This window comes from Megascapheus bottae, chromosome 30, assembly GCF_031878675.1.
Source record: "Megascapheus bottae isolate mThoBot1 chromosome 30, mThoBot2.hap1, whole genome shotgun sequence".
NCBI lineage: Eukaryota > Metazoa > Chordata > Mammalia > Rodentia > Geomyidae > Megascapheus > Megascapheus bottae.
This window is the reverse complement of record NC_143538.1, coordinates 10,724,802-10,740,656: the sequence shown is the minus strand read 5'-3', so window position 1 is coordinate 10,740,656 and position 15,855 is coordinate 10,724,802. Positions and strand designations below refer to the sequence as shown.

General features: G+C 44.4%; 1 protein-coding gene across 1 annotated transcript in view; it reads left to right on the top strand.

The window, feature by feature from the left end:
* Positions 1 to 10,020: 10,020 nt before the first annotated feature.
* Positions 10,021 to 15,855, top strand: part of Mctp2 (multiple C2 and transmembrane domain containing 2) — a 112,099-nt gene continuing 106,264 nt past the window's right edge. The window contains exon 1 of the mRNA XM_090321719.1: positions 10,021 to 10,094. The gene's annotated coding sequence lies outside the window, so the exon portion shown is untranslated. The remainder of the gene's footprint in view (positions 10,095 to 15,855) is intronic.

Genomic DNA, 15,855 nt, shown 5'->3' with positions numbered 1-15,855 from the left:
GCCCTACCAAAAAAAATGGATTTAAAAAAAAAACAACTACATGCTCAATAAACCTGGTGTGTATTCCGATTACCCTCCAGCCCTCTGCAAACATGTCTCCATGAAGATTAATATTAAACCTAGCCCGAGGCTGAGCAATGACAAATCCCCCTCCATTTCCCCACAGATATTTTTATTTTTTTCCCTGCTAAGTTGAATGTTTCAAGCTTGTCCTCAAAGTACTCACAGTAGGAAAACAAAACGCAAAACAAAACACACATCCATCAGTGGCTGTAAATCAAATCTTGATCTCTGATGATTCCCTAACAAAATTTGACACTTTGATGTGTTGTTGGATTTTTTATCCTATACCATTTTTTTCCTTTACAAAATTTAGATTCCTCATGGTCTAAGTCTAGTCTATTGTCTTTAAGAGGGAGAGATGTTTTGTCACCGGGGAACGCAGGGGAGAGGTGAAGATGAATGGAGAGAGCAAAATGAGAGAATGTGACCAGAATAGCTAATGTGCATAGGTGGGGATGGAAGCAGGTAATTTCAGGGGAGGGGAAACATACAGGGATGGTGGGAGGGGTGACATTGATCAAGAAACACATTGCACTCGTAAACTAGATTGAGACTCCTTTGCACAACTACTTACATAAATAAAAAGTAAGTTTTATAAGATGGCACAGGGAAAAAAGGAAAGAAAACAAAGAATAAAATCAACTTTGGGGAGTTGGCTGGCTCCAAATTTTGAGTTTTGTCAGTAAAATGAAGAATAATTAGCTTTATATGAATGTCATTACATCACTTTTTTAAAACTCCTCTTATTTTGCTTCAGGTACAGCATGCTGATGTCACAATCTGAGTGAGGGCTTTAGACTCAGGGGCAGGACCAAACCAGCTGCCTCTCAAGACTTGAACTGGGAAATGGTAATAGTTATCAGTAGCCTTTCCTTATGCAAGGACTGCTTGAAGATTTTAGATATGATTTCACTTAACTCTCACAAAATCCTGAAAAGTCATATTCCACATGAAGAAATAAAAACCCAAAGGGACAACTTGCCCCAAATCAAATAGGCAGAAAGTAATAGAAAGCCAAAATTACAGTCTCTAGTTGAAAAAATTCCGCATTGGCTCACTGCTCAGTTCCAGTAGCTGTCTCCAGGTGGCAGTGCAGGCCACCAGATATGGCCTTTGGCCCCAGGGAAAAAGTTTCAGAGGCTCTTCCCAGGTGATAGTCCCTGTTGTGTTTCTCTTCAAGGGACATAAGTGCAGTCCATTTTAAACCAGTTTTTACCCTAAGCAGATTGTCACGAAGTTCTATTTTACATGTAAAACCTATGTAACTTCTATTTTATATAATAAGACAGACCCGGGCATACAGAGCCTTTTCTTTTTAAATTTTAGACAGGTCTTATTATCTAGCCTAGGCTGTCCTTGAACTCACAGTTTCCTTGCCTTGGACTACTGAGTGCTGGATTATGAGAGTCAGCTACCATGCCTAGCTCTGCAGAGACTTTTATTATTTTTTGACTATTTATAAAGAAAATCTACTTACAAAAGCAAAGAGGAAAAAGAAATATATTTTACAAAGAGAGTGCTATTTTCAGTTCATTCTGAATGTGCTTTAGAAAAGCCTGATGGCACCATGCATTCGTGGAGGGTGATTTGATCCTGGTGAAAAGAGACTTCTGCAAAATCTCCCCATGGCCTCTGAGAGCCTGTTCCAGCTTGTGCTCTGCCAGGCAGCTGGGTTGCCTTAATTTTCAAAACTCCTGAGGGCTTCATACCATTGCAATGGGCCTCATATGACTCTCCCAGGAAATGCTCTCACTTGGCTGGGTGTTGGAGTTGAGGGCATGACTTAGCTGAACTTTTTTTTTGTGTGTGTGTGTAAATTCCCGGAGGCCAGTGTGTTCCTCCTGAGATGGCCTGGGCGGGTACAAAACCCAAATGCCATTTAATAAGGGTGGTGGTTTTATTTGTTCTTTCCTGTTTGGAAAAGGACATGGCTCAAAGAGAGAAAACCAGGCTCCTGACTCATGAGAAAGGACAGTGCCAGGGCAGAGCAGAGGACAAAAGCCACCTCTAAATCTCATGTCTCTCCTTCCCCTCGATTGTTGGGGACCGGCTTGCTTGTCAAGCCAAGGCCAGTTCAAACCTTAGGAACATACACACACAGACACACAGACACAGAGAGAGAGAGAGAGAGAGAGAGAGAGAGAGAGAGAGAGAGAGAGAGAGAGAGAGAGAGAGAGAGAGAGAGAGAGAGAGGAGAGAGAGAGAGCACTAAATTGCATGCCCCCTCACAATGACAAAACGTTCAAGCAAATCCTAAATTTATTCTCTTAAATCTCCCGAGGGACCGCGCAGAGCTGGGTGTCATCATCATTGGTGGTGACGCCGCGGTAATAAAGCACCTTCCCCTGTGTGCTTTCCAGAATGAGCTCAGAGCTTGCCAGTGTACCGACAGACAGAGCAGCCCATGCTGAGAATCTGGACCATCCTGATTCACACTGTCAACATGAAGAGTCAGGGACGAGAAAGGCACCATCACAGACTAGCAGAGGCCGTGAACATACGCTAACTACAGAAGAAGCTTGATCCAGGACTGCATCCTGAGGAATACAGAGAAGGGCCATTAATGGGAAAATCTAGTGAAATCCAAGAAGAAAGAAGAATATTGATGTGGATTCAGTGCTTGTACCATTGCTTTGGTGTTCTGCCTTCTCTTCTACTACCAGCCTTGTCACCAAAGCTGGGGACAAGTAATTCTAATGACCTAACAAGTAATTCCACTTTCTAAAACATAATAAAAGCACGATTTGAAAAAAATATAAGCCCCTTACACCTATGTTGTATAAAGAGCTGACTAAGCAAAGAGGTCACATTGGGTAAATGTTTTTCTACGTTGCCATTATTTAAACAAATATTCATTAGAATGCATAGCATATAACTATTATGTGTATGTCTGTCCCCATACATTACATCTTGATTTATTTATGAGGCACAGACCTGTCCTTTGACAGAGAAGGTTGTCTTTAACATCAGGTATGTAGATAACTAAAACAGCTTTCCAACTACATATCAGAATAACTTGGAAGATTATGATATTTCTAAAAATTGCACTGTGTGTGTGTGTGTGTGTGTGTGTGTGTGTGTGTGTGTGTGTGTGTGTGTATGCTGGAATCAGGGCTTGGAGTCAGAACCTCACACTCTTGTTGTTGTTGTTCTTTTCCACTCAAGTCTGGCCCTGTACCATTTGAGCTATACCCTCACTTCCAGGTTTTTGCTGTTTTGGGCTTTTTTTTTGAAGATTCTCATGGACTTTCCTGCCTGGACTGGCTTCAAAACACGATCCCCAGATCGCGGCCTCCCGAGTGTCAGGATATCAGACATGAGCTGCTTTTTAACATCTTTTCACATTGAGGCGTACAGAAAACATATCTCATGTCTCCATGGAAAAGCGCATTGTCTACGTACACTAGTGAATATGATATAACCTTTCTTTGCCCTTGAACTACTTTACAAATTTAGATAAGTAACAGCAATTCAAAATCATTCTTTCACATAAATATGCAAGCCATCTTGGGCCATCACGGAAAACGGCAGCTTTGCATCTGTTTGCAAATTCACTTCAAAATTCAATGACTCCATATAAATTTGTATTAGGTTTGCTTTTCTCTTTGAAGTGATTTTAATATTTAAAGGCTCCCTTTTGTTGATACTGAGGTTAAACATCCCTGACAAATATTCATTCTACTTCTGTGTGGTTGCCATAGTTTTGCTCCTTTTTCTAGAAAATTACTTTTTAATAAGAACAGGCCTATTAGGACACCCAGCTTTGCATTTCCTGTGTGCATCGCCATAGAAGAGGTTTCGTGAGTGTTCACCCAATCGGATTAATACTGGATTTTGATCACGTGGACGGTGTGGGGTGAAATGAAACCTCGCAACCTGAGAAGAAAGGAGGAAAAATAATTTTTTAAAAAAATCAAAAGACACCAGGCTGCTCATCGAACCTGTCTCTAGAGCCGCAGAAGGAGAGAGGCGGCAGGGCGAGCAAGCTTTTCCTGTGAGAGGCGGCTGTGGCTTTGGGTCCATTAGGGCTCAGATCCCAGCAATACCGCAGGCGCCTCACTTAGGAGACACAGTTACTTCCTTCTTGGCTACACAGCCTGGAGCTGCCTTCACATTAACAGTATGCTGGCAGGCTCTAAGGGCAGCATAGTCATCTTTCATGTGCACCTGCTTATGCCGCTAGCGTGACCAGGAAGTTGCTGCTATCAGCACAGGAAGACTGTGGAGCACAGATCATGAAGCCACCCATTCGCCGGAGCCCTTATGTCAGTCACTCAGTAGCTTGCAATAGAAGTAGCATTGATTCGCATTGTCTTGTTTTGTTCCTGGGCTCTGGGAGACTCTTAGATCCTGGAGGGGCTTTGCCAAAGTGAGCTCATCCAATCACCAGGCTAGCATTCTACCACTTGAACTATGGCTTCACTTCTGGCTTGATGGTGGTTCATTGGAGATAAGTCTCATGGATGTGTCTGCCCTGGCGAGATCCCCAGATCTCAGCTTCCTGAGAAACTAGGATGACAGCACTGGGCCCTGGTTGTTTTTGTCTGGGTATCTTTCAGGGATCCGTGGTGATGTCATCAACATCCAATTCCTGCCCCAGTGTCAAGAAGTTTGCAAGAATTCAGGGGCTCCATCTTATCAGAGCTGCCATCCTCATCCTGACTGAAAATACATACTCGTAACATGGGAGATGTCTTTGGGTGAAAGCGCTGAGAATCTTTCACCCAGTCCAATCGCTTTGGAAAATTGAGTGCCTGAAGATGAACACTGTAATTTGCTAAGGAATTGAGTTGTGAAATAAGATATCCTCATCCCTCAAGAATTTCTCTTTGGCTTAAAATATAAAGGCGAATCTCTTGCACCATACAGAATAAATAGGGGTCACTGAGGATACATCTGTGGTCAAGGTGAATGCCTGTAGGACTGACCTTCAGATCCTGGCCATGAATGAATAAAGGAGAATGGATTTGTTCTCACACATTTATGTGTATCATCGCCATCACTATTATCAACATCTAATCAGAATAACTAAAACAATGATATTTTCAGGCATGTCAGAAAAGAAAGGAGGTAAGCCTAACTTTTGCCTCAGTTTACTGCCTGGAGAGTTTTCAGTACAGGGAACATCAAACAAAGTCCATTGGTTTCTGTGAGTAAAAGAATAATTTGGCGGGCCCAGGGAGGCGTAAGCAAGAGTTGAGGGACAAATGAGTCTCCTCTCCCTCCCCTCCTCTCCTTTTCTCCCTCCCCTTCGTCTCCTCCCCAGTTTCTCCTCTGTCTTATTGCAGACACACACACACACACACACACGGAGCCAGCTTTGATTGTATTGGTCCTATTATCATCACTGCTTAGAGCCAGACTATTTCCTTTGACTTATTTTTGTCTGTCTTATTTGTCTTCACACTTCCTGATCACCTGTCTGGAGTAGTTTTTCCTGACCAATTTACATTCCATTTTGCTTCCTCTCAAGGTTTATTGATTACCCACTTTCTCATTTTTAATTTCCACCCATTCGATGGCCAGTCACACGTTTCACGGGGCTGTGAATTCTGCCCTGTGTTCTCCTTCCACATCTTATCTGTTAAGTGCAGGAAAGGGTAAAGCATCTGGCTTGCAAGTCCTGCCTTGACTATACTGTGATAAAACATCACAGCAACACAGAACAAAAATAGCCAACAGGACAATGTCTCCACAAGTGTTTGAAAAGCTGGCTCCTGTCATCTATTTCTAGCCCAAGGAGAAAGATTTTTTAACAAAAAAAAATCTAGTTCAAGATCACCCTCACATATAGCATGTGCTAACAAGCATCACCATGATTCTCAAAAGAAGTGATTAGCTCTCATTGTTGAAGAAAGATCCTGTTTGAATGAAATGAGGCATTAGAGATAGAAATCTCAGCAAAGACCCCACCACGGCTTAGTCTGTTTGAACATGTAGTTTGTTATTTTGTGGTTTCTCTCAGCATATTTTAGCCATGAATGTGCATGGCCGAAGCATATACAGCTTGAGTAAGTCTGGGAATTTTCAGATCAGAGATACAGAAGTACAGCCATGATTTGCAAGTTCACTGGGCAAGGCTTTTTCGCTTTAATCCATACTTACAGCAATAAGGAGACAGGTCAAAACCTGAATTGAGGACGGGTGTAAGGATCACTGTAAAAAGTTCAAACGTGATAACTGTGGGTGAACTAGCTGAGCTGTTCTCTCTCCTTTAAGTCATCTACAGCGTATTCTATGCTTGATTTCGTAGTTTCTTTATTGTTCATTGCAAAATCAACTGAACAGGAAGTTGAAGCTAAGACCTTGTACTCTAAAAAATATGTTCTCTAATGAATGTAGCTGTTCTACATTCTAGATTCTAATGAATCTGGCTGTTCTACAGCTAGATAATTTCTACTGGGGGGAGATTGAGTACCTATATCCTAGAAATTATAAAATTAATGGAGTAAGGTCAAATTTCTTTTAATTTGCTTTTGCTGGTTCTACGGCTTGAAAATTATGGTCTTGCACTCTTGCTTGGATTTTTCACTCAAGCCCGATGCTCTACCACTTTGAGCCTACCTCCACTTCCAGTTTTCTTTTTTCTTTGCTGGTTACTTAGAGATAAAAGTCTCACACTCACAGACTTTCCTGCCAAGGCTGGCTTCAAATCAGTTTTCAGATCGCAACCGTCTGAATAACTAGGATTACAGGCATGAGCCACTAGCCTCGAGCATAAATCACAGTGAAGTACTTAGCCCAGCTGAGCTTTTGTGGGTGTCCTCATTTGTGGTCTTGGCTAGAGCTTCCCAGCCTGTCTTAGTTGGGTGGGCACCTAGGTTAATGATTACACTGCTTATCATGGAGAATGGATTGCCATCCCAATAGTCAAGCCCTCAGAAATTACCTTCATTTCATCTCAGATTTAGGGAAAGAAAGCTAGACAAGCAGTGTAGCTCCGATAGCCAAGGTCCAAGTAAGTATTTCTGAAGTAGGCTACACTCAACATTCTGGTGGCCCAATTAGAGAGGGAAACAAATTCAGGGGGTACTGTTTATAGAACTCCTGGGAAGGAGCTAGGGCAAGGAGCCTAGATTTCTGGTCCTGAGAGAAATGGCCAATCCTAATTTCAATAATTTAAATAGGCATATTTAAAAACCAAACTACAGGGGCCGGGAGTTTGGCCTAGTGGTAGAGTGCTTGCCTAGCATGCACGAAGACCCGGGTTCGATTCCTCGGTACCCCACATACACAGCAAAAAGCCAGAAGTGGTGCTGAGGCTCAAGTGGTAGAGCTCTAACCTTGAGAAAGTCCAAGGACAGTGCTTAGGCCTTGAGGTAAAGTCCAGGACTGGCAAAATAAATAAATAAATAAATAAATAAAAACCAAACTACAACAATAGAAAAAAATGGCCATGACCAGTGTCCCAAGTGCAACCACCCATTTCTCAAGGTCAGTTGTTGGAATAACCTTCACTCTTGCCAATGGTGGCTGATATACAGCAAACCAAACCAGGGCCCTAGAAATCCTGTGTGGTCTGGAAGTCTCTCCCGTGCTGGTGGAAGGTCAATACAATCAGCTAACTGGATGGGTTTCAAGTTATCAGACATAAAAATGTTAGTGCTGAGTAATCATGGGAAAAGCGAATCACTACCTGAAAAAAAAAGCAAGTGCATTTGCTTTTGTTTTACTCAACAGAGAAAAGGGACTGAGCCTCTTCAAGATGTATCTTTCATGTTTTCTATTAATTTCAACATTAAAAAATGACTACATTTTAGTCACTCAAATTCTTACCTAGAAAAGGCCAAACATCCATAAAAGTCAAACTCAGAACATCTTTTTTATCAGTGATCTTTTTGTTTTGCTAACTAACTTGTATTAAATACAAGCCTAAATGCTTACAATCCTTTTCTACATAGAATTACAATGAATGCAACTAAAATTGATGTTACTTTCTGAAGACTTCACAGTACAACTTAAATCTTATTATATAAGTAGCTCAATGAATAAAGCCCATTTTCTTTTAGAGCTCTCCTTTATTCAGATAAATGAAGCCTGAAGGTAAAAATATAGACAGCCAATAAAGAGTTGGCTCTGGTGTGAGCCACTAAACATGGTCTCCACACCTGCCACTAGAAGGAGGAAATGAAATAACAATTATAGAATAGAAAAATCCAGCTATATAATGAAAGGAATGCCCTTTCTCAATACCATGCAATGAAGTACATACATGCCCTCACCCCACATGCTAAAACCTTCTGTCCTTTGGAACAACAGAATACATTTTGATTTGACTATTCCATATGCTTCACATCTGGGTATATGTCTCAATTGTTTTTTTTCCTAATTCTGTTTTCTGTTGGCCTGGAATGGTGAGATGTGGTAATATAGAAAATGGGAATGGTGTTTGGTGCCAAGAACTTGTAGCAATATTGGCTTTGTCTGGAGAGTAGAGCAAGTCTTTCCCCTGGGCTGTGAAGGGACTTGTCACAGGATGTGTCTTCATTCTTCCATTTGACCCTGGGCTGGATTGTCAGAATGCTCAGCTTTGATGAGATAACTCAAGGAGGAGTGACATAGTTCTTGTGGGCAGAGAAGTATCAGAACTCCAGTACCTGTGCCATTGCAGGTAGAATATTCTTCCCTTCTAAAGAAGAGTGTTTCAGAAAGTCCCACATCCCAGAGTCAGGGTGAGTGTAGCAGTTGCAGAGTGACTCACTCACGTGGCATCGTCTCTGTCAAACTGGGAGAGCAACATTGCTGGGACACCTCCACTGAAGTGCGTCTGGAGGCCTGGAGGTGGTTGTACTTGTGATATTGTGAGGTTACCCAGATGGTGACACCTGCCTTTCACATTTCAAAGAACAGGAACCATTATCGGAGTGCCGTCCAACCGAGCATCCCATCTGCTAAGAAGCAAAAGCAATCGTGTCTTGAAAACAGGAAATCTCCACTTCAACCATTAGACCTGATCACAGAGCTATGTCTTGAGAGGCCAAACGTCTTTCTGTTCCTGTGTATTAGGAAGAGAAGGCTTCCCAATTTAAACCTAAGCGACTCGAATATTCTTTGTAAAAACAAAGTAACAGTGATGATATCATGGATCAGTATTCACAAATGTAACACTGGGTCCAAAATGTGTTTAACTTAAGAAATTCAATAAGACAACAGCATATTAAAAATGTCTCGATGACAAGACAGGTGTGAGTAGCCCATGCTTATAATCTGGTCTCCAATTAACCAGCAAAGTGCAGGAGTAGAGCACCAGCCTAAAGTGAAAAGGCCAAGTGAGAGCCTGAGGCCCTAAGTTCAAGTCCCAGTAAACACACACACACACACACACACACACACACACACACACACACACACACACACAGTTTCTCAGCTAAATATATGAATTGTGCTATTCTGATTACATAGAAAATGTCTATTAGGAGACTTGGGTGCTATGTTTGGATAATTAAAGAGAAGTCACCCCATCAATTCCCAGGGAAGCCAGACAGCGTAGAGGGGAAAGATAGTCAGGGACATACCTGGATCTTCAAGTGCCTCACTTCCCAGCATCCCATACCTGCCGTGTTGAACGATTTCGAAATGCTGGTTTTTCAGCTTGTGGTTGAGCTGCCCAAACCACAGAACAGGAACTTCAATGGGGCAAGAGTTAGAGGCAGAAAAAAGAAAAAGAAAAAAGAAAGCAGCTTTGTGTGTGGGTTCACTTCCTATTCCAAGTCATTTCTGGCTTATTTTACCCACTGCTCTCTCTTCTTTCTTTGATGCTCGGCTTTCTCTGGCTACTCCTGGTCTCTATGGAGAACGCTGGATCTTAGCAAGGTGGAATGTCTCCAGAGTGCTGCCAGTAGGCTCAGCTGGTGTGGATTATCATGCTGTTGTGATATACCTTCCTGTGGATTTCAGAGCTCGGATTCTGGTTCTTCATCTTCAGTTAGAAATATGGTCAACTGTCCTGCATGTCCTGAAAGCTAAACAGGATCAACGTGTTATGGGCCAAGCTCAGAAATGGGTTCTAAATTGGCTTCCTCAGGCAAATGGTAGGTAGTATGGAAAGTGGGATTTTGATCATCACACTTTTGCTTGTGGTTATTATCTGTTCATTTGTGCGGGTATTGGGTCTTGAACTTAGGGCCTGGGTGCTGTCCCTTAGCTCTTTTGTGGGGCTGAAAGGTAGCTCATGTTTCAATCTCATCTAGTTACTAGGGAAAGCTGGAACTCAGTGGTTAGGTGAGCTGTAGTTGCTCAACTGGGATTTCGTGTGTGGCCTTTGATCTTCAATTACTCTCATTCAAGCCCTCTGGGTTTACAGACCTCTGTTTCCCAGCCCAGTCTAAACACAAGAAAGCAAACAACAAACCCAATGACTATTGTATCTAATTTCAAAACAAGGCCTTGACTTTTCCCAAGGCCAGGATCTTAACCCATAGATCCCCTACCTGGAGGAACCAATGCCCTGTACCCACACAATGGCCATTCAGAGGACCCAGGCTCAGGAAGAGAAGGGGAAATCCAGTTTAACAGTCAGCCAGACAGAGCACTTCGCAGTAAGACTAGCAGCAGGAAGAAAAAGAAATACAAAGTAAGGCTAAGTTAGAACCACAGGTCACGAGATTTCCTGAACCCTATCAGTGGCCACAATCTGTCATGTTTTCTTCTTTCATTTAGGGACCTTACTGGGCCATTCTTTTCTCTAAGAAAGCCAGAACTAAGGCACAGTGGTCTGTCTCCTCCCCACACAGCGGTGGGGAAAGGGTGTGTATGGGGGGGGGTCCTGTCCCCCCCAATCATGCGTCCATCGGGCATCTCGAGCAGGTTGAGTGGCTTCTCTGTGGACTGATCTTTCAGGAATCCCGTGGATCTCAGTGATCAGGGAAGATGGATGAATTAAGAAACACACCTGCAGGCCCCCCGTCCTCTCTCTTGGGGTACTTTGTGGGGTGTGTGCTGGACACACCCTCCTCTTCCTGCCCGCCTGACCAGGCAGGGCGGCGGACACACCACCGGCCATCCTGACCCCTCTGTGCCGGCGCCGGGCGCTCGAGCCTCCGGGTGGCCCGGGGTGGAGTTGTCCGCAGCTGCGCGCTTTTGGGTTGGAGGCGGCTCCGCGGTGACGCGCGCTCGCCTCCTCCTCTTTAAGGCGGGGCTCCAAAGTAGGAGATTGCAGGGAGGGAGGGGGGGTGCTGAGGAAGTCCAGCCACCCTGGCGATGTCCTGGCTGTCCCCAGCGGCCACCGCAGCCACAGCAGGTCGGGTTGGCGCTGGAGAGGGGCGCGCGCCCTCTGCGCCCGGCCGCCATCCGGACGCCGCTGCCGGGACAGGTGAGGGCGGGGCCGGCTCACCTGGCCCCGCGTCCGGGGATTGGGGACCGCCTGGCTTTCTGCGTGGGCTGGGGTGGGCGTGGGGTGTGGATCCAAGTCGGGGGGGGGGAATTGAGAGTCCAGGATGGGACTCACACCCCCGTGGAGCTGCTGCGTGAAGTTATCATCGGGAAGGAGAGGCAGAACCCCAGGGGCTGGAGGAAGGCCTGGGGTGTCTTTGGATTCTGAAGGCCTGCCAAGGGCTGTTCCCATACCTGGGCGCATCTGAGGCATTTCCCTGGGCAGGAGGGGAAAGTTTCAGATCCCCTTTCCTTGCGCTGACATGAGCTCAGCTACCAGACAGCAGAGAGCCAGTGGCTCAGGGATGCGCCAGTCACATGCAAAGTGGGGGAATGGAGCAAGCAGAGCAAGACACCAGACACTGGTGGTGAACTGGAGGTGTGAATCCTCCCACCTTGCCTTCCCTCGTCCACCCTCCATGCATTAGACAGTGCATTGATTTAAAATAATAATAACAATAATAATGATGATGCTTGAGTTTTCTCTGGGGTGCGTGAGCTGTGGAGGGGTGGATGTCTCCCTGGCATGGAGGATTTTTTGATTCAGAAGGCATGTGGCTCTGGGCAGTTCCAGGTGCCCCAAAGCCATCCTGGTAAACCTTGAACTTGAGACTGTTGGCTTCACGGATGTGCAGGATAGCATCGCCATGTGTTGAGAGGGATTTCTGATTATGATCTCGCACCGGTGTTCTTCCCTGCGGTCAGCTGCAGTAGTTCAGTGAAACACATATTGGTTGCCCACCTGTGAGGAGGAGGATAGGTCTGCAAGGAGTCGGCTGAGTACTGCTGGGCACACAGATGTGGAGAGGAAGAGCAATTATTCCTTACAGGCCGGGGCTTAGAAGAGGCACCTGTATCTATTTACTCACAATCCGAAGTCTGTTAAGGGCACAGGAGACATCATTTGTACAGTGGCTTCTCTACAGTGGCAGGAAGGACTTTTGCTTGTGTGGAAAGGATTCAGATGTTTTTCCTCAATCCTGTCTGACTTAGTATTTCCCCTTCTCCCTCTTTGTTTGGCAATGACCCTGGTAAGATGCCTTAAACTCTAGGGCCATTTTCCAAGCATCTGAGACCTATAGGAGGTGTTTCTGAACATGTGCTTGACTTCTTTTAGATGGTCTAATGGAAGTATGGAGATGATGGGTGATGCATGGAAGACATTTCTAGAGAAAAGAAATCCCAAAGGTCAGAAAAATCCCCGAAGCCAAAGAACGAAGTGGGTATGGGCCCATGGCTATGGAGGAAGGTTTTCTGAATTCTGGAAGGTGAAGAGACCGTCCTGAAGAACATTAATACAAAAGTTGGCATTTGAGTGAATACTTAATTTACAACAAGGGAAGCAGCTGCTGCGCCCTTAGTTACCACCCATGTTTACATAGGAGTCCTTCCTACTTTCTGCTCTCCTAAGGAAACTTAGTATCCAAGGGTAGTTTGGTTAAGTGAAAGACGGCATCATTTAGCCTTTCTGGAAGCAGAATCCTTGACAAAGTTTGAGACATTGGAAACATGATGCCTGATGCAGCAGACACATGGTGTCAGGGGAACAGAATGAAGGGGTGCCTCCAGCGTGGGGGTGCCAGCTCTCAGTGATTCTCTCTCTGTACCCCAAGCCATGAACTCATGGCTCCCCTCTGTGGGCCCAGGTGAATCCTCAATGGCAGCTTGGAAGAGTAACCTTTGGCTATGCTCTCTTGCCTGCCTAATTAGAAACAAGAAATATGACTTCCCCTCATTTTGTCTTGTTTGCTTTTCTCCTTTCCTCTGTCTCTTTTCCTCCTTCCTTTCCCTTCCTTCCCTCCTTCCCTCCTTCCTTCCTTCCTTCCTTCCTTCCTTCCTTCCTTCCTTCCTTCCTTCTTTTGCCTCCCTCCCTCCCTTCCTTTGCCTCCCTCTCTCTTCCCTCCCCACTTTCCATCATTTTAAGATGGAAAAGCTTATTTTTGCTCACAGTTACAGAGGATTCAGTCTGTGGTCAGCTGACTCCATTGTTTTCAGGTCTGTGTCTAGGTAGAAAATATTATGGCAGAAACACAAAAATCTTCTTCAAGATAGCCAGAAAGTTAGAGAAGACAGATAGGAAGGAGAGGCCAGGGCTAGATGCAGCCTCTGCAGGCATAGCCTTAGTGCCTAACTTCCTCCAAGTAGGCCCTACCTCTTTTTTTAAGAAAAAATTAAAGTATTAAAAAATTGTTATTATAAAGGTGATGTACAGTGATAAAAGTCAGGTAAAGAGTACCTTTCTTTGGGGACAATGTCACCCCTTCTTTCGCTCTCTCCCAATTTTTCTGCCCTGTCCCTCTCCCCAACACACCAGTAGTTAATTTTGAACAGTGTCCAGCGAGTACCACTTCTGTGCCTGTTCAATGTCTCTTTATTTCTGTGCCTCTCCCCCACCCCAGCCCTGAAAGACTGATAAACACACCAACACGATGGACAACAACAACAATCAACCTCTTGTTTCCATTTCCTGGAGTTACTTGTCACAAGTTTCTTTAGGCCCAGTTTCCTAGATTAGAAAGAATGTTATTTTCATTCAGTCATGAGTGTGTATGCACAACTGTGTAGCATGGAGTGGCCTCACCCTGTGCCCTTGTGGGCTCATACATATTTTGTGGGCAGTTCTTGCCTTTGGGCCAAGCAGGCTCTGGAACCACCCAGCAATTCCCACTTAGGGCCTTTGCTTCCCCTTTGTAAGTAACTTCTGTTTCCTCCCTTGTCTACCCTGGGGCCTGCCTCCCTTTCACCCACCTGAGGGCTAGCTGGGGGTTCTGTCCAAAATACTCCACAGATGTTGCCTTCAGCATTTGAGGCTGGCCTAAACATGTCCCATTTTTTTTCCCCCTAACATTTCTTTCATTCCTAGCAGTCTCAGGTGAGTTGTGAGGGGGAATAAGAAAGAAGGCCCTCAGAAAGTATTCTTCCTTAGTATTGAATGATACTTGGATTTAATGATAGCATCATGTGAAGATGGACTGGTGGCTTTGAATCATTGCTACTTACACTATATATGAATATGCATTTGTGTATGTATATATATGCATATGCATAACTGTATATATCTCATCATGTCTTATTTATGTCTTATTTATATCGATTTATGTCTGTCTCTCTCATCTAGCCTCTCCTCCCCCACCCCTCGATCTTCCTTCTCTCCTATTCCTTTCAAGCGGTTTGCAGTTGGTGGGATGTGAGAGCTTGAAGCACAGTGGTCTGGTAGAGGAAGCAGGCAGTTAGCGTGGGTCTAAATGCCATCAGTTCTAGAACGTTCATGTGAGCTCAAGCTCAATGTGGTTTTATGTGGTTTTTAAGTGATGTAAGCGTCTGACTAAACAGGTTCAAAACCCGGAGAAAATTCTTCTGCTGTTATTGATTAGAGCCGGATGCCTCTTTTGCCCGTCTTGATGTATCCATTAGTGTTTGTGTGCATGCACTGCAAGCTGTCTGTCCAGTGTCCACAGAGAGTGCCCGTGGGGTTGGCGTTTAGTTTGTGAAGTAGCTGAAGCTGCTCCTAATCCAAAGACCTCCTCCAGGACCCTTCCTGAGCCTGCACAGAGGGCAGGTCTGGGATTTCTCAGGACATGTTAGCAGATGCTGAAGTCGAAACCAGGGTTAGTTCGAGAGAAGCTAAATGAAGCTTCCATCTCCTGCTGGAGGTGGGCTTTGAAGAAACACACTCACTCATCGGTGTTCTTTATTCATTTATTTATTTTGTGCTTGGGCACTGTCCCTTAGCTTTTTTTTTTGTCCTCAAGGCTGGCACTCTACACCTGAGTCGCAGGTCTGGCTTATTTTTTTGCTGGCTAATTAGAGATCTCAGCTTCCTGAGTAGCTAGGATGGCAGGAACGAGCCACGAATGCCTGGCTCATCAGTTTTATGTATGTTCATTACATAAATTTATATTTGTTACAAATCGTTTAGGATGTGTAGTGATTAATAATATGATATTTCTGATTAACCCATTAGTATCAACTTGGTTAACTGCTCTGGATGCATTATTTGTGAGAGTTTTGTAGTTTCTGTGAGTTTTGTAGTTTCTGTGGTTGACAGTGACAAACTGAATCTGGCCAGCCACAAAGCCAGATAGGTCACATCTTGCAGATGTCTCTTGTGTTGTTAGTGGGTGCTGAATTACTTAGTACTTAATCAAGCATGCAGCATTATTGTTTGTCTTTCAGTCATTTGATGATGCAGTGCCCGAAAGCTGCATCCCTTTCATACAAATGCGTATATTTATACATTGTGATGGTGGAAGAATAGATTTTCTTGTTTGGAAAAATGAACACTTGGAGACTTATTAGCTGTCTCTTTATGGAACCGGTCTAGTGCTGGGTGAGTTCTGTGCACAGTAATCATTTCCGCAGGCATACCTTTAAAAAATGGCTTAATTAGATGAGGGAGATGAGAGGCCTATTTTGTAGTCT